Source organism: Lissotriton helveticus, chromosome 3_1, assembly GCF_964261635.1.
Source record: "Lissotriton helveticus chromosome 3_1, aLisHel1.1, whole genome shotgun sequence".
NCBI classification, from domain to species: domain Eukaryota; kingdom Metazoa; phylum Chordata; class Amphibia; order Caudata; family Salamandridae; genus Lissotriton; species Lissotriton helveticus.
The window spans coordinates 608,039,558-608,059,794 of NC_136061.1; the positions used below are offsets into that span (position 1 = coordinate 608,039,558).

General features: G+C 40.2%; 1 long non-coding RNA gene across 2 annotated transcripts in view; it reads right to left on the minus strand.

Annotated features, from left to right (window-relative positions):
- The window catches only part of LOC144824679 (uncharacterized), a 508,429-nt gene that overhangs the window by 84,713 nt on the left and 403,479 nt on the right, over positions 1-20,237 (minus strand). For both annotated transcript variants that reach the window (XR_013609055.1, XR_013609056.1), the window contains one exon: positions 5,226-5,312. This is a non-coding gene — a long non-coding RNA (uncharacterized LOC144824679). The remainder of the gene's footprint in view (positions 1-5,225; positions 5,313-20,237) is intronic.

Consider the following 20,237-nt stretch of genomic DNA (forward strand, 5'->3'; position numbering starts at 1 on the left):
ATTTGTATATTACCTACTGGCGGTCGCCAGTAGGTAGTTATAGTTAGGACCTATTTTCCATAGGGAATCCGCAACATATTCTATTTGGAATAACTTTGATGCCACTTGATGAATCTTCGTGACATTTTGAGAACTAATGGCCAGCTCCGTTCCACTCCTTTCCTGAAAGTCTTGGGATGATTCGTGTAGCAGGGGCCGAGAAAAAAGGGGGGTCCCAAAACGTGTTTTCCCTATGCAATTTCCCATAGGACATTTAGCCGCAGCTACAACCCAAACTGCTGAACCGAATTATGCAAATTTGGCAAAGATGTAGTCCTCAATTCAGACTCATGCCTTATTCTTAAATGGTGTCAATCTGTTCAGTAGTTCCTGAGAAAATGACAGTTAAATGTATTTATATATTAATGGCAAACCTGCTCTCTCTTCTTAAAATCCAAACCATATTGCTTTTCCACACGGGGAGCTGCATGTTAGCAGCTCCCCAGGTGGAAAAGCAATTCGGGCTCCTGAAGGACGTGGGGAGCCGGCTGAGACTGTGGGGGCATTGGGGCTCCACCCACAGTCCCCAACGTTTTTATAAGCCCCGGGGGATGGGGTCCCAGGGGATACTAAAAATTAGTGATAGGGGCTATTTATTTTTTTACGGTAAAATTAGGAGTCACGCATCCACCGTGGGTCTCAGTGCACCCCCCTGGTGTGCATGCGTTGGATGCACGACTACTAACCTGCAGGGTGAGTGACTCCAGTGCATTTGGTGCACGACTTCTACGCATTGGGTGCACGACTCCAAGCAAAAAAAAAAAAAAATGTTTGAGTTATACATCAAGCTTATGTGTTTAGATGTTGGGTGGCTCTAAAAAGAGCTGTTGAGTTTATTGACAGAGTTTTGGTACCTACAAGTAAGTACCGATGCAGAGTCTAAAGTTTATGAGGAAGACTCTGTTTCCCTCATCTGTAAAATGTACACCATCTCTCCTATAGATGCCATCCATATTGAAACGCAGATTGTTGTGGTAAATGGACCCCATTCTATAGCTTCGGAGAAAAGCAGAAACAGATTTATTCACATGTTTCCTAGCTTTCTCAATCTGTAGACAAAATTGATTGGACCAGTTCCATTTCTGCCTTTGGCGTATGTTAGAATACACAAAGGTAGTTTGGGGGAAAAGTGACATCAATTCTCCAAAGGTGTCCTTCATAAGCATTTCCAGACCTACCCCAGTCAAAGTGCCTAGGTCATTGCCACCACAGTGAACAATTATGAGGCCAGAGTGTTGGAGATGCAAAAATGTTTTAACCGATGGCATCAATTGGTGCCACTTTAACCCTATTTGTCCAATCCATTTAATGTCTACATTTGGCAAACCTAGGTCTTTGTGAACACCTTTGTTTTCTGCATACCTTTGGCTCCAGAAAATATAGCTGTTTACCACAATCCACACTCTAAGCATCTTGAAGGGAGGTCTGTATGCACTCAGATGGTCTCTGTAAATGAAATGGCAGTTTGAAAAGTAAGATTTTACTAAAATGGTGGATAAGATGCAGTTTTCAAAAAAGAAAAGAAATGATTGGTTGTTTGACAACTTTCTACACTGAAAACTAGGGTGCTTGTTTCTTTTTTTAAAACACATGATTCTTATTGGTTAACAAAAACTGATTGAAAGGAATATTACATAGAATAAGCTGATATGTTGAAAAGTCAAGCACACTTGCTCTTTTGATTAGCAACATTGTGTTTTAAACTTGTGACCTGTGTGCTCAGTAAAGTGTTCCATGAACTGTTTCTATGGTAACAGCAGAAGGCAGATTGGGGGTGGGGCAGAAATGTATGTCATTTGGAAAGGGTTGAAATGTGTAACCAATAGAAATGTGTGTTTGCTTTTGAATTAATGTGGGAAGCAATGTGATTTGATGTTTACATGTATATGTGTGCAACATGAGAGGGAAACTTTGCCATTCTTTGGTTTTGCTGACAGGTGCATTGTACAGAGATTCTGTATAAGAAAATCTGGAGTGTGACTGACATATTTCCTAATCTACAAATCAATTTGAAAGGTGAGTTATTAATTTGTGAGGGGATGTATGTGGTGCATTTTGATTTTAATCAGACTAATGTGTATCCCCTGCTAAAGTGCAGGGAGTACTTCTTTTTTTGTCCAGAATCTTATTGTAAGTGTGTGTGCATTTAGAAACCATTCTGACATAAGCATTTGTGTATTTCATGTGTTTTTGCAGACAGATAACTTAAAAAATCTGTGCTGTTGTCATGTTTTGGTAGAATTAGAAACCAGTCATTTTTTATCTATTTGCAAAATGAGTCACGTTTCTACACTAAAATGCAGTATTCCTTCTAGACTATGAAATGTTTTTTGGTAAAATGCAAGGGAACGTGTTGTTTGTCTAGAATCACACAGTGAGTCTGTGTGCATTTAGGAATCATTTTGTGGGAAACATTTTGGTACTAATGTGTAGTAGAACATTTTGTGGAATGTGTGCAGTCACCTTACGTCTTGTACACTAGTAAATGTGTTTTGGTAAAATGTAAGGGGTAGTGTTGCTTGTCTAGAATCACACAGTGAGTCTGTGTGCATTTAGGAATCATTTTGAGAGTAGCATTTTGGTACTAATATGTAGTAGAAGATTTTGGGAATGTGTATAGTCACCGTACGTCTTGTGGACTAGTAAATGTATTTTTTGTAAAAAGTAAGGGATAGTGTAGCTTGTCTAGAATCACACAGTAAGTCTGTGTGCATTTACAAATCATTCTGAGAGAATCATTTTGGTATTTCATGTGTTTGCAGACATATAACTGATTAAAAACCTGTTCTGTTCCCATATTTTGGTAGGATTAGAGTCCAGTCATTGTTTATATATTTTCAAAATGAGTCAGCCTCCTACACTATTATGGAGTATCCCTTCCAGACCACTAAATGTGTTTTGGTATTATCCAAGGTATATTGTTTGTTGTCTAGAATCACAATGTGAATCTATATGTATTTAGGAATGATTCTGAGAGAAGCATTTTGGTATTTGACTGCCATTGCAATCCCATAGTGACTCTTTCAGTACCATGTAGTAATCCATTCACTAAAGGAAAAGTCAACCAATTATGAATTCACTGAGTGTCTCTCCTTATGTTACTGTAATCTTTCAGTCAGTAAGCATGTACTCATGCAGTGAGCCAGGCTTTAGGCCATGGAGTGCTTCAAACTGCTTTGCAGTATGCATGTAGTGGTTTAACCACCTATACAGCCAGTGTTTCTCCTAATAGTATTGTAATCATTCAGTCAGTATGCATGTACTCATGTAGTGAGCCAGGCTTTAGGGCATGGAGTGCTTCAAACTACTATGCACTATGTTTGTAGTGGTGTTATTACCTTCACACTTGTGCTTCAGGCATACAATTCCCCAGTCACTATCCATACACTCCAGTAAACACACTATGTAAGTAGTAGTCTAACTACCTTCACACTTGTGGTTCAGGCCTACAATTTGCCAGTACCTATCTATACAGTCCAGCAAACTCACTGTGACTGCTGTTGCAATCCCATAGTGACTCTTTCAGTACCATGTAGTAATCCATTCACTAAAGTAAAACTCAACCAATTAAGAATTCACACAGTGTCTCTATTTGTAGTACTGTAATCATTAAGTCAGAAAGCATGTACTCATGCAGTGAGCCAGGCTTAAGGGCATGGAGTGCTTCAAACTGCTATGCACTATGCATGTAGTGGTGTAACCACCTTCACACTTGTGCTTTAGGCCTACAATTCTCCAATCACTATCCATACACTCCAACAAACACACTGTGACTGCTGTTGCAATCCCATAGTGACTCTTTATGTACCATGTATTAATCTATTCACTAAAGTAAAAGTGAACCAATTATGAATTCACTCAGTGTCTCTCCTTATAGTATTGTAATCATTTAGTCAGTATGCATGTACTCATGCAGTGAGCTAGGTTTTAGGGCATGGAATGCTTGAAACTGCTATGCACTATGCATGTAGTGGTATAACCACCTTCACATTTGTGCTTCAGGCCTACATTTTCACACTCACTATCCATACACTACAGCAAACACAGTGTGACTGCTGTTGCAATTCCGTGACTCTTTCAGTATCATGTAGTAATCCATTCACTAAAATAATAGTCAACTAATTAGGAATTCACCCAGTGTATCTCCTTTTAGTACTGTAATCATTAAGTCAGAAAGCATGTACTCATGCAGTGAGCCAGGCTTTAGAGTTCTTCAAACTGCTATGCACTATGCATGTAGTGGTGTAACCACCTTCACTCTTGTGCTTTAGGCCTACAATTCTCCAATCACTATCCATACACTCCAGCAAACACACTGTGACTGCTGTTGCAATCCCATAGTGATTCTTTATGTACCATGTACTAATCTATACACTAAAGTAAAAGTGAACCAATTATGAATTCACTCAGTGTCTCTCCTTATAGTATTGTAATCATTTAGTCAGTATGCATGTACTCATGCAGTGAGCTAGGCTTTAGAGCATGGAATGCTTGAAACTGCTATGCACTATGCATGTAGTGGTATAACCACCTTCACATTTGTGCTTCAGGCCTACAATTCCCCACTCACTATCCATACACTAGAGCAAACACAGTGTGACTGCTGTTGCAATCCTGTGACTCTTGCAGTACCATGTAGTAATCCATTCACTAAAATAAAAGTAAACCAATTAAGAATTCACCCAGTGTCTCTCCTTATAGTACTGTAATTATTCAGTCAGTAAGCATGTACTCATGCAGTGAGCCAGGCTTTAGGGCATGGAGTGCTTCAAACTGTTATGCACTTACAGGCACATGCATCAAGCGATTAAGAAATCGCAAAACATCCGAATCGCTAAAGAAATGCATTTGCGATCGCAAATAACAGTTTTACAATGCATCGACCTCATTTTTGCGAGAATCTGTATTTTTTCGCAAAAATAAGGAATCGCAAAATAATTCTGAGAAAACAGTTGCAATTCCTTATTTGCGATTCTCTAATACAGAATCGCAAATAAAGAATCACAATTGAAATGCATAAAAAATCGCAAATAGCAATTTCCATCACAAAATTGCTATAGCAAATTAAGAAGGGACACAACCAGGTGGTAATCATGAATGCAAATCTGAAACAGCTGCAAATCAACAGAAACTGATTTAAACACACCCACAATGAGCTCCCAGAAGTCAAAATGGCAGGGTTGTACCTGATGGCGAGGAGGATGAGGCTTCAAGCTGCTCGACAGAGAGGGAGGCGAATCAATGAGCGCATCTTCAGAGTCCGCATAACTTTGCTAGGACAGCAGAAGGACGAGATATACAATAAGTATAGGCTCAATGCACAAATGATACATATTCTCATCAATGAATTGGACCCCATCCTGCAACAACAGACTCATAGGACCAATGCAATCCCAACGCATGTACAGATATTATGTTGTCTACATCTACTGGCGTCAGGCAGTTTTCAGGGTGTAATTGCAGTAGCAGGAGGTGTGTCGCAAAGCGCATTGTCACGAATATTCAAAGCGTTCCTTGATGCCATGATGGTCCGGATACACTCACATATAAGTTTCCCTACCACAGCCCATGACATTGCTAAGATCAAGCAGGAGTTATACCAAATTGCAGGCTTCCCCCAAGTCCTGGGTTTTATTGATTGCACCCATGAAGCAATATGTCCCCCTGCAGCACAGAAATATTTGTATAGGACCAGGAAGTGTTATCATTCCCTCAACATTCAGGTTGTTTGTAATGCCAAAAACATCATAACGGACATTGTTGCGCAATTTCCCGGCAGTGCACATGATTCATATATCTTCAGGCAAAGTGGCATTCACACCAGTCTTGAAAGGGGAGAATTTGGAGAGGGACATTTGCTAGGTAAATATGTGCAATACAGTATTCCATTAATTGTACAAATGTCAATGTCAAACAACCACTGACAGCCTTTGCTCCCTCACATGTAGGTGACAGCACATACGCCTTGCGGAATTACCTGATGACACCTTATCTCAATCCTACGACTGCCGTCCAAAGGAGATACAATACAGCACATATCTCAACAAGGAACGTCATAGAGCGAACCTTTGGGCTGCTGAAGAGTCAATTTAGACGCCTTCATAAGACCGGTGGAGCAATGAAATACAACCCTAAACAATGCTGCAAGATAGTGGCAGCATGTGCCATGCTGCACAACATTGCGACAAAGGGAGGTTTGGAAATGGAGCTGTCTGACAGTGACTCGGATGATGGGAACCAGCAAGTGCAACATCACCCTGCCCTACAAGGATCCGGCGCAGCAGAAGGGCGCAGACGCAGATTGGAGATTACACAGAATTACTTCTAAGGTGAGCAATGATGGCACAAACACAGTACATGAAATGAAAAGTAAGCTTTATGTAAACAAATTGTGACCAGAGAGTTGAAGCACACTCCCAAAGTGAGTAGTGGCACAGTAGTCTTGCAAATAAACATGGAAACAATGAAATAAATAATCACTTGAAAGTCGGTAATGAGGTCACATTGTAACAATGGTTACGTCACCATCTCAGGTAGACATTGTACATGGGAGCCTAGTGCTTTCTCCCACGAACACCCTGACGCCTGTCAGCGGCAGCATCTTCTTGCCTTACGTTGGGAGTGGAGGGGGTGGCACTGCGTGTATTGCGTCTCACTGCACTGGCAACTGGCATTGTTGTACAGCCCATGCCTGAGGCACACTCACTACTATCTTCCTGTGCAGACATGTTGCCTCCACTAGTGGATGCATTTATCATCTCAACTGCATTTGTTACTTGGTCTAGTGCTTTGGCAACATCTCCGCTCCAATGACACATTTGGGTCTGCATGGTCACTGATCTACGTGCCAGCAGTGCTGTAGCAGTGGCCAGCCTATTGTTTGACTTTACTTGCAGTTTGAGCAGCTGCATGAGTTGCTGATGCTGTCTATTTGCGATGCATGCCCCTCCTGCATGACCTTTGTCAGTTCCTGCACATTACTGGACAGTACTGCTATGTTGCCTGCCATCTTCGCAATTTCCTCCCTGACTAATCGAGTGTTCTAGCTCTGCAGGCGATGTCAACGGAGCATCTGTCCCTCCAGGTCACCCCAGACCTGATTTGTCTGCTCCACCTGCTGTGGTCTGCGTGCTCTGCGTCTTCTCCGTTGCACTCTGCGATTGCCTCTACGGATCTGTGTTGGTCTAGTTGTGGCGCTACTACTTTGCCGAAGGCTGACCTCAGGTGCTGCATTGGCCTCATCATCTGACGCCATGGGAACCAGTGTTGCGACAGGTGACCTACTGGAATGTGGTACACGTGGCTGTGTAGTTGGCAGAGCTGGTGTGTCCTCATGTTGTGACGCGCTGCTGTGCTGCATTTCCAGGACCTCACTATCCCCGGCCTCACCACGTTCTGCATCTGTGAGGTTAAACAGTGCAAAACAGCATTAATGTATGCTTCTGAGGTCATTTCACAGTTGACTAATATTACATTTTCATTTCATTGGAACATCTGCTACACTATTTGAAATCGTTTTTTACATATGTGTGTGTTTGTCATTGTAACTGCTTACCCTGCCTACATCTCCCATGATGCACTTCGCTTAGTAATGAAATTGTATTAAATGCTTAACAGTGTGCGCTTACGCTGTGCTGAGCTCACATTCTGACTTCAGTAATTGGGACAATGGTAACATGCATTCCTCTTACCTTCAGACGTGTGTGCAGCTCCTGAGGTGTCCAGCTGCGTCACACGAACAACAGCTTCAGGCTGGATTGTTGACTCCACCAAGTCCTCCATGGGAGTGTTTCCAGTGTCTGTTGGTGTACCCCCTCCTGTTTTATGTGCCTCCTTCAACCGGTCTGCAATGCGCACCTTGGCCCGACTGCGCAGATCGAACCATCTCTTTTTTAGTTCTTCATTGGTGCGGTGAGTCACCCCAATTGCATTGACTCAGTTCTGGATCCGGATCCATATCTTCCTTTTTTCCTGCTCTGGTACTTTCAGAGAAGCTTTTCCAAACAGCTTATTGTGGCTGTGCACTACTCCCTCAATCAGTGTTTCAATTTCTTATTCAGAAAATGTCACTTTTCTTTTCCTGCCTCTTTCGCTGTCCTATGCTGTTTGTGCAGGTTCCATTTTCTGCTGTTTGCAGGTGTTCTCAATCTCTCTCTCCAACTCCTCTTCTGCTCCCAGAGCCAGCTTCCTCCTCTCCCTGAGCCTCAGCACTGAAAATGAGGCTTGGAGTGCAGACTTCCTGCTTGTGATGTGATCAACATGCATCAATGTGCGACTCCGGAAATTGCGCAATCGCAAATTGCGAAATCGTGATTTGCGAGTTCGCAAACACAAGAAATCACAACATTTTCTGCGATTTTTACCGAATCCTTATTTATTCGCAGAATTTATGATGCATCGCATTTTGCGATTCCTTATTTGCGATCCCTTAAAAATCGCAGATAAGGAATGGCAAACTCATTTCTTGATGCATGTGCCTGTATGCATGTAGTGGTCTAACCACCTTCACACTTGTGCTTCAGGCCATACAATTCCCCAGTCCCTATCCATGTACTCCAGCAAACACAACGTGACGGCTGTTGCAATCTCATAGTGAGTCTTTCAGTACCATGTAGTAATGTATTTACTAAAGTAAAATTCAACCAATTATGAATTCACCCAGTGTCTCTCTTTCTAGTGCTGTAATTAATCAGTCAGTAAGCATGTACTCATGCTGTGAGCCAGGCTTTAGGGCATGGAGTGCTACAAACTGCTATGCACAAAGCATGTAGTGGGATAACCACCTTCACACTTGTGCTTCAGGCCTACAATTTCCCAGTCACTATCCATACACTCCAGCAAACACACTGTGACTGTTGTTGCAATACCATAGTGACTCTTTGTGTACCATGTAGTAATCCACTCACTAAAGTAAAACTCAACCAATTATGAATTCACCCAGTGTTTCTCCTAATAGTATTGTAATCATTCAGTCAGTATGCATGTACTCATGCAGTGAGCCAGGCGTTAGAGCATGGAGTGCTTCAAACTGCTATGCAGTATGCTTGTAGTGGTGTAACTACCTTCACACTTATTCTTCAGGCCTACAATTCCCCTGTCACTATCCATACACTCCAGTAAACTCATTGTGACTGCTGTTGCAATCCCATAGTGACTCTTTCAGTACCATGTAGTAATCCATTGAGTAAAGTACAACTAAACCCATTATGAATTCACCCAGTGTCTCTCCTTATAGTACTGTGATCATTCAGTCAGTATGTATGTACTCATGCAGTGAGCCAGGATTTAGGACATGGAGTGCTTGAAACTGCTATGCACTATGCATGTAGTGGTGTAACCACCTTTACACTTGTGATTCAGGCCTACAATTACCCACTCACTAACTATACACTGCAGCAAACACACTGTGACTGCTGTTGCAATCCCATAGTGATTATTTCAGTACCATGCAGTAATCCATTTACCAAAGTAAAACTCAACCAATTATGAATTCACCCAGTGTCTCTTTTTATAGTACTGTAATTATTCAGTCAGTAAGCACATACTCATCCAGTGAGCCAGGCTTTAGGGCATGGAGTGCTTCAAACTGCTATGCACTATGCATGTAGGGGTGTAACCACCTTCACACTTGTGCTACAGGCCTACAATTACCGACTCACTCTCCATACACTCCAGCAAACACAGTGTGACTGCTGAAGCAAACCCATAGTGACTCTTTCATTACCATGTAGTAATCCATTCACTAAAGTAAAAGTCAACCGATGAAGAATTCACCCAGTGTCTCTCCGTATAGTACTGTAATGATTAAGTCAGTAAGCATGTATTCATGCAGTGAGCCAGGCTTTAGGGCATGGTGTGCTTCAAACTGCTATGCACTATGCATGTAGTAGTCTCACCACCTTCACACTTGTGCTTCAGGCGTACGATTACCCAGTCACTATCTATACACTCCAGCAAACACAGTGTGAATGCGGTTGTAACCCCATAGAGACTCTTTCAGTACCATGTAGTAATCCAATCAGTAAAGTAACCAATTATGAATTCACTCATTGTCTCTCCTTATAGTACTGTCATCATTCAGTCAGTATGTATGTACTATGAAGTGAGGCAGGCTTTAGGGTTGTGGAGTGCTTCAAACTGATATGCACTATGCATGTAGTGGTCTAACCTCCGTCACACTTGTGCTTCAGGTCTACAATTTCTTAGTCAGAATTTAGATGAAATGTGTTTGTATAGTAATAGAAAAGTATAATTTATAAAGTTATTAATATACATGTATTTATGAATATTTTTTCAGACACTGTTTATCATCATTAAAATAAAGTTATCATGCCGGACCAAATAAGACAAAGAAAAGAACAGAAAATGGACAGTTACTTGAAGAAAAGTCAACCACAAGTATTGGATGTCCAACATAATGTGGCTAAAAAGACAAAATCTTCTGGTAAGACCACAAATCAATTTATTAAAAATGTTTGTAGGGCCAGAGAGAATGTACAGAATGCTGAAACTACTGACAATGATTTAACTAGAAAAAATAGTCAAAATAATAGGGAAGGAAAAAAAGCAAATGGACAGTCAAAGGACACGATGTATGATAAAAGAAGACAAAGTCAGTATGAAGAGATTCCAAAGAAAATATTTAACAACACAGTAGTACATAATTTACTGAAAGATACGAAGAAATATAAGAAGAGAGCACTATTTTATAAAAAAGAAGCATATAGACTCCATTGTTGAAAAGGCTCTTGAAGTAAAAAGAAAAGTATTCATTTTAGTATTCAACAGAATTCGATCACTAGATACACCAATCCATTTAATGAAGGCCAAAAGTAAGAGGAAAAGAGTAATTAACAGAAGTATTTTTTGTGATTTTTTTAGGGGAATGCAAAGACAGTTCAAGTTTTGACCCTTTTTTTAAAGAAGAGAGTTATTATTAGACCAATGATTTGTTGCATTCAGTTGATACCAGTGGTCTATTGATAAATTATGCAATTTCTTACGAGCATATACTAAAAAAAGTGTTAAACAAAAGTTTAAGCTGTTGCAAGGATTAGACCCTTGCAGAGTGAGAAAAAATACTGGTTTGCAAGGTCATTCTCTGGCTTGTCTTTCTAGGAAAGTATGTCAAAGTGTTTTTCACCAATTCAGGATATTGGCTGTACATCATACTCAAATGCGGAAGTTAGTGAGAAGATTGTATTTTGCAAAAAGTCCAGCACTAAAGTTAAATGAGTTGAACAGTGCTCTTTTGCGTGGGTCAGTATCAGATGTGAAGAAGGATTGTGATGATATTGAGTTTTGTTACTTTGGTCCTGAACAAGAGGGTGACGAAACTAAGACAATAATGGAAGAAAATGTTGTAGAGAATGTTGAACATAGTTGTGCAAAAAAATGTGAAAGTGAAATTACAAAGTTTAAGGTGATTTCAGGTAAAAGGTCACTTTTTTTGTTTTTGTTGTCGGCGAACTCACTATAAAAATCAGACTAGGAGTGTTGATCTGTATTTAAAAAGTGAAAAAGAAAATAATGACAAGTGGAAGGAATTTGCAACTTATTTGTTGGTAGAGAATTGTTTTGATTTGGATTCTGATCAGCGTATTTGTAAATATTGTTATAACAAATTAGATGAGAATAAAATGCCTGCTAGAGCTGTGCATAATAATTTAGAGTTAGTTGCTATTCTTCCAGAATTTACAGATTTAAACAACTATGAGTCTATTCTCATTCAATGTGTGCACCCGTTTCAGGCTATTGTTGGTATGGAGCCTAAAACAGGTAAATTGCCTCCTTCAGATTTACAAAGAGGATTAAAAGGAAGACTTGTGTATTTACCGTTAGATTTAAAGAAAAATATTTAAACTATTGGTGTAGAGAGTGTAGAAAGTGAACCACTAGTTATTCTTGTTAATGGTGTGCCGACTAAGAATAAGAAAATCTGACAGGGGTTAGTGGATGTTAGGAAAGTACACAAGGTAACTTTGTATTTGATAAAAAAAATACATATTATAATAATGTTTATATGGAAGAAGAAGTAATACTTTTAGCTGAAGATACTGAAACGTCCAGTGGAGAAATTGAAAAAGTGGACATGTTAATATTTGTGAAGAAATCTCTGAACATTACAGTGTGCATCCAATTCATTCAAAAGGAGTGACGGGGAACACTATTGAGTTGTTCCAAATGAATAAAGCAAAAGGAAGTCCCATGAGTGTATGGGAAGAGAGCTTGGTAGCTCGTTGTTTTCCGCAGTTGTTCCCAACTGGAAAAGGAGGACGATATGATGAACGTCCTGTGCAGATTCCTGCATCTGAATATCGGACATCAAGATTATATGCAGAAGATCAAAGAGTTCAACAATGTAGTCCTTATATACTTCATCTTCTATTTGAGAGTGACTTGTCTGGACTTTCATATGCAGTCAAAAACATTTTAAAAACTGGAATACATCTGCAAAATGTATCTGCAAAAGATTTTATGGATAAAGTGCACCAGAGAAATGATTATTTAGAATCTCAGCTCATTAATCTGATGGCATGTCAGTGTGGGACTAATGAATATTTGTACCGTCGTCATGGAGAACAGAAATGTATGCTCCAGAACTTAGGAACTCCTACATGGTTCCTTATCCTAAGCTGTGCTGAGTACGCTTGGGATGATTTACTTGACTTTCTTCGAGAGGCAAATTGCAATATAAAAAATATTGTATACAAGACATCTGGGGAATTGTGCTCTTTGGATCATGTTAATGTGTGCAGGTATTTCAATCATGCATTTGAAGCTATGATGTCTTTTATCTGCAATAAAAAAATCCTCCTCTTGGAGAAGTTGTGGATTTCTTTTGGAGAAAGGAGTATCAATCAAGAGGTGCTCCTCATATACATATGCTGTTATGGATTAAGGATGCCCCAAAATTTGGAGCAGATGCGGATGATACTGTTTTGTCGTTTATTGAAGAATATGCCACATGTGCTGTACCTAAAAGCACAGAAGAAAACAACTTAAGAGAGCAAGTCTTACGATTCCAAAACCACCAATGTGGAAAATACTGTAGATGAAAGTACAAATCTAAGGATAAGTTATACACCAAGGGCCCGATGTAGATAGGCATTTACCGGTCGGTAACGGCCGAATTCGGCCGTTACCGACCGGTCAATGCCTTTTCCAATGTAGGGGGCATGTATTTACAGATTCAGTATTTTTACCGAATCTGTAAATACCGAATCTGTAAATGCAGATGTAGGTGGCGCTTTAAACAGTGCCACAGGCCCCTAAGAATTCGTTATTTACCATGTAATACTATTGCATGGTAAATAACGAATTCAGGTGTACATGCACATCTGTGCATGTACACCTGTGCCCTGTGACACACAGACATGCCCTTAGGGCATGTATGTGTGCCATATGGCACACAAGCCTGACATTGGGGTACACACAGAACTAAAAACTAGGAGGAGAAAAAAAAGGAAACTAACAGAGGTGGTTGTTGATGGCACAACAAACCAGGTCCACCGACTGCTCCCCATATGAAATAAGATGGTTGCATTGAACACAATGCATCCTGACTCTCCCAAATTGGGGACGTATATCTGGAGGAAATGATGTTGTTAATGGTGTTGCCCCAGATGTACTTGCAATAGCCGATGGTTGAGGAGCATTTTCTCTGAGTCTTCTCATTTCCTCCCTTGCGAAGTTGACTGGGTGTCGAGTTTGTAGATGTTTTCGCATACTCGCTGTTCCACATGAGTACTTCTTTATAGGGTCTCCCCTGGACAGGAGCGCCTTGCAGATTTTACAAGTGACTTTCGTGGCATTAACTTTTTTCTGCCCTGGAGGATAAGAGAAAAACTTCCACACAATTGAAGTATACTTCTCTGAAGGGGAGGTTCAGCACAAATTCTTCAATCCACAGTGTTCTGAATCAGAAGATGGTTCATTAGTTGCCTTTTCTCCAACTTTGCTGAGAAACAGGTGTGCAAATTTGAAAAAGAGCAGATCTTGCCAAAAGATGTCTTCTCCTCTGGAAATTCTAACAAGAGTGATTGAAATGGGTGGGGTCCTTCAATACTTACAATAGGAAGTGTAATGAACCAATCAAATCTCTTTTTTTATGGTCACCTGGGGTACGGGTAGGGTGCGTGTACGCAGCTCGAACCCAACTGGCACCCAGCCCGACTTCGCTAAATTGTATTTATAAGTAATGTAACTTTATTGAAAGTTAAAGAATATTATTTTTATGATTAGTTGAGATAATATCTTGTATTGATATTTATATTAAATATATATATACGTTTTTGAACATTAAAAAAATGTCACGGGGGTCACCCACCCACGTGTCTAATGAACGTATGATGTCACGCGCAACCGCGTCGCGTAATCTGTATATGTCGCTTATGCGCTACGAGTCACGTACCAGTCGCATAGCGTCCGCATTGGGAAAGTCGTACCCGTCTCACACCGTACGCAGATCCTAGACAAGAGTCCTAAATTGGCAGACATGTTCCGCGCAGTGAATGAAAAGGGTGCGCTTTGGGTACGCCACTCCAAAAAAAAATTAAAAAATAAAAATATAAATATATTTAAAAAAACATAAAAAATATAAAAATAAATATTTTTTTCTTTTTTAAATAGTTTTTTATTAAATATGCCTAATGTAATTTGAAAAATAATATATCATAAAAATTCGTTAAAAAATATAGGAAAAGAATTTTGAAAAAAAAATAGAACAAGAAATATATTTAAAAAATATAATTTAAAAAAACCTTTGAAATTCACTGAAAAAAGCAAAGGTTTCAAACATGTTATACTAACTAGTCAATAACTAATATAGACTTTCACATACATAGTAATCAACTTATGCAGTAGTTTACACAACAAGAGACAGAGTGATACAGATATTCACACCGTTTAGTCACTATCCCATATATTTAGTGAGACACTTTAAATTAGTCACTTAAACAGTCAATCACACTGTTAGTAAATCCTCCATCCAGACACTTATACTTCCACTCATTCTTCAATGTAGATTGCTATATATATATATATATATATATATATATATATATATATATATATATAAAATATATATTTAAATATCGCACCAAACCACATTCGCTGGATGATGTCATCAGTGATGTCATTTGAGATGCCATCAGTGATGTCACTGACCATGTCATGAATGATGTAACATGTGACATCATCAGCAGTGGATTGCGGGCGCGCGATTTATAGTTAGTACAACTAACTATAATGGAGGAATTTCAATGGTTTTGTACAAGTGAAATATCCAGCTAACTATAACACCCCAAAAACGTATGTTTTTTTCAGTGAATTCCTAAGTTTTTTAAAAATGTTAATTCCTAACTATAACATGTCTGAAACCTATGTTTTTTCAGTGAATATATACATATGTATGTGTGTGTGTATATATATTACCTACTGGCGGTCGCCAGTAGGTATATATAGTTAGGATTTTTTCTCTATGGGATTTTTGAAAATTCTATGTCTAATAACTTTGGCGTTTGTGGACGGAATTGGCTGAAATTTTCAGGAAAATGGCACATTTTGTTTCTGAGCAGCCCCTGAAAATTTTGGGGGGGTTCGTCAAGGGGGGGCCGAGAAAAAAGGGGGGTCCCAAAACGCGTTTTTCCCATGTTAATTTCCATAGGGCGGTTGGCCTCACTTTTAGCCCGAACGGCTGAATGGATTTGCACGAAACTTGGCAAAATTGTAGGGACTGGTAGCCCGATGTGCCTTTTGTAGGTCTCAATATATGTGCTCCAGTGGATTTTGAGAAATTAACGTTTAAAAAAAGATATATATCTGTAAGCGCGCTCTGGGCAGCGCTCCAGGACGCGTACTTTTCGCGCAACGGAGCTTTGTGAAGCGAAGCTGATTGGTTCTCTGGCGTCTGTCAACATTCCAAAAAGTCCGTAGCGGCCGCCATCTTGTCTCTCGGTAGGATCGAGAGACAAGAGGAGGCCAAAACAAAGGGGCAAATAACCATAAGGGGGCATAGTAGATCCTCCCTGACCCCCTAGGTTTAATGTGGAGGCTTTAAAACGGCCCCGCGGGGCAAAAAAAAAAAAAATTTTTTTTTTGTTTTTTTGCGTGGGTAGCGCCCGGTCCGGGAACCGGGAAGCTTTCTGGGCAGCGTACTGCAATGAAAAATGAATGATAGACTTTTCAAATACTGTTGTTAATTGATTGTTGGTTTTGTTGATTATTTTTTATTTTTTTTTATTTTTTAAGGATTGTTTATTGTGTTTAATAATTTATTAAACTTTCTAACGCGGCACGTCATATGACGCATTACGCGACAACGCAGGTCCAGAATATAGTCAAAATGTCTCCACCAACCAGCGGACGGCACACAACCCCTTTCAGCAGGCTAAATAGTTCTGTTAAATGACAACAGAAGGGACAGGCAACAAGAACCATCAGTCAAAGAGGGGAGGGCAAGTTCTTCTCTACCGGGTCACGTTGGAGCGCTACCGGAACTGATCGAATTGGTAGTCTACAGTGTTTCTGGATGTTTCAGACTGAAGCTGGCGTTAGCATGAGAGCACCACCATTTCGTAGCTCCGTCGTGGCCATTCCACGAGCAATCATGCTAGGCGCTCCCCACCAGAAGCCTGCGGGAGTCGGGGGCCCCCAAGACTTTTGTAGAATCTTCAAGGATGAGGGGACGCTTTCGAGAATGGAGCCCAAGCTCTAGCAGACAAGCGTCCGAGTTCCAAGGTGTCGCAGGCCCATTTTAGTGGACCACGCCCAAATCTGAAGAGATGGCCGCCATTTTGAGAGTCCTGTGGCAGCCGCCTATCGCTGCACCGCAAGAGCGGGAGCAACTCAAGTACATGGTGAGCGAGACGCTGTAGTCGAAAGAGCGGGCGGTAAACAGCTGAATAGCGGAAGAGGCACAGTGTAGCAAAAGCGGGCTGAATGGCAAATGAAACGGAAAAGGGGTGCCCCACTACAGCGTGTCTTTAGGTGAAACGGATTGTGGGACAAGGTGAAGAATGGAAGAGTCACCAAAAGGAAAAAAGTTCCGCTTGACCCCGGGAGCCGGCCACCTATGTCGGGGGCGATCTCAGGCCACACCAGGGCAACACGACTTGGGGAGGGGGCCGGAGCCAAGCGCCCCCTCCGAGTCCGCGACATGACACCGTCCCTCGGGGGCCTCCGTCAAGCGGTTCAGGGTGGCACCGCATCACAACAGCCCCCACTTACTTTAAGAATAGTGAAGATGAAGCAATTGCAAATAGGCTTCAGACAATGTTACAAGCACTCCTCAAAACTTTGAACTTTCAGAGTGCATGAGTTGGGACAGCGAGGGGTGATTTGGTTTCTCGGACTGTTTTTCTGGTCTCTCACCACTGGCATACTTTAACGTTTTCTTGTTTCTAGGACATTAATAGGTTTTATCATTACGTTATGTTATCGTTTCTTTGTTTGTTGTTTAATAAAAGTTCATGTTCATCAGTGGCCTACTGATTTTCGTTTTCCTATTTTTTTCTTTCCAGGTTGTTTCATGGTAAAGTTTCTGTTAACAGGATACAGTGATCACTTCGTTATTATTGCATATGTCCTTTTCACTAGGGGTGCTCTCTGGTCGGGCCAGATGACGTATCTCTAGTAAATGGTCCGGGTGAAAAAGGTGCATCAATCAGTGGGGAGTAGATAGGCATGACAGATTACAACGGGGGAGAAAGGTCCGCATTACGTACCCTTTCACTACTTGCAAAGATTTTCCTACGTTTATTTGCAAACAGGGAATACCTCCAAAAAGAACTAATTCCCAAACAGTCAATGTTCGGACAATCAATCAATCAATGAGGAATGAAATAGGTACGACGTGTTAAAGGCTTGCGTTACCTACCCTTCACTATCTGCAAAGGGAGAGAGAATATTCCTATTCTTCCTCGTTTGCAGGTAGAGAAGATCCTTAAGAGAATTAACTTCGAACAATTCAATGCTCGATTGAAACAATCAACAAGGGGTACTGTGAACACAAATGAACGCCGCTTATGTACATACGCATTGCTATTTTCAACAGGTTGTTCCTAATGTTTCTATTTTAGCGAGGTCAAAAAGAGATCCCATTAGTGGCCTACTGATTTTGCTCGATTCCTTTTGTTTTTTTACACGATTTTTCGCTATCTGCAAAGACTAAACAGAGTATTGCGACTCTGTGCTTGTTTGTAAATAGAGAATGAACCAAAGAGAACAATCAATCAAATGGAGAGAGAAGCAGGCACGACGTATTACAAAGGGGGCAAAGGGCTGCGTTAACTACCCTTCACTATCTGCAAAGAGAGAGTACTCCTAATAGAAATGAGGGGTGGGGGGCAGTATTCAAAGCAGATCAGTGTGCATAAACACGAAAATGTTTTTACTTACCACGTACTTGACATTCGACAGCTTATGATATTTGCTATTAAAAAACCATTGAAATTCACTGAAAAAACCATAGGTTATAGACCATATATAGTTAGGAATTAGCATTTACAAAACCTTGAAAATTCACTGAAAAAACCATAGGTTATAGACCATATATAGTTAGGAATTAGCATTTAAAAAACCTTATTTTACTCACACAAAACCATTGAAATTCCATATATAGTTAGTTGCACTAACTATATATCGCGCACCCGCAATCCACTGCTGATCATGTCACATATTACATCATTCATGACATGGTCAGTGACATCACTGATGACATCACTGATGACATCTCAAATGACATCAATGACCACATCACTGATGATATCATTCATGTGACAATACAATGCATCTCCTCACGTTTTAATATAACCTCTGTTTCACCCAGTGTTAAATACAGAGTATAATTTTTGAAACCATTGACACACCAATACTAGTTACTACATACGTACTCACTGATTCCTACGTCTACACACACATTCACTCATTCACCCATACAATCATTCATACATACAATCACTCATCTTTACAACACTATCATATGCACTCATACACCTATACAGACACTTACACTCTGCCACTCATCCATGGAGTTACTCACACACCTAGTCAGTCCTGTAAAGAATCAATCACACTTCCATTTTCTTGTCTATACAGTTAAACATAGAGCACCTTACATTTTCAAACATACACTAACACATACTTACTTTCTTATACAATCATTGATACAAGTACACATTGATCGGCACAGAGTCACACACCTCCCAGCCAGCCACACACACACTCAGTCTCCTATACAAATACTTGGACAATCAATCAATAACCCATATAGTTAATCATATAGCTACTGATCAACACATGCAGCAGTTTACAGAACAACAGACATAATGATGCACAAATTAAGACAGTTTAGTCACTAACCCATGCACTCAGTGAGACACATTTAATCACTCACTCATACATTCAGTCATGCACCTACTAAATCCTTCGTCCAGACACTTATACATCTACTCATTCTTCAATATGTAAAACATATTTAAACTTTACAGAAACACACAGTCACTGGATGATGTCATCAGTGATCTCATCAGTGATGTCATTTGAGATGTCATCAGTGATGTCATCAGTGATGTCATTTGAGATGTCATCAGTGATGTCATCAGTGATGTCACTGACCATGTCATGAATGATGTAATATGTGACATGATCAGCAGTGGATTGCGGGTGCGCGATATATAGTTAGTGCAACTAACTATATATGGAATTTCAATGGTTTTGTGTGAGTAAAATAAGGTTTTTTAAATGCTAATTCCTAACTATATATGGTCTATAACCTATGGTTTTTTCAGTGAATATACATATATATATACATATAGCCATATATATATATATATTGCTTTGAATCTTCCAGCCCTCCAGTTCTCTGGCAGAAGTCACGGCACAGCAGCAGCAAGTAAGTTTTCACAAACTTTTTATTTTTCACACACCATATGCAAGATTGCGTGCAAGATAGGACGGCCTACGCGTTTCGGCTTCTGCAGCCTTCCACTGGACCATAGAGTCCTTGGTGTCTAGACCCTCTTTTAAAGTTACTTAGTGAGCGTGCCCTTTTCCCCTTTCTATTTCTATTGCTCCTCTAGACAAACAACCTTGGTTACAGATTATGGCCAAAAGGTGGGCGCCACTTTTTTGTATGTATTTTGTTTTTTCTGGGATTGAAGAGATTTTAACTCCCATTTCACACATATTTACAGTGA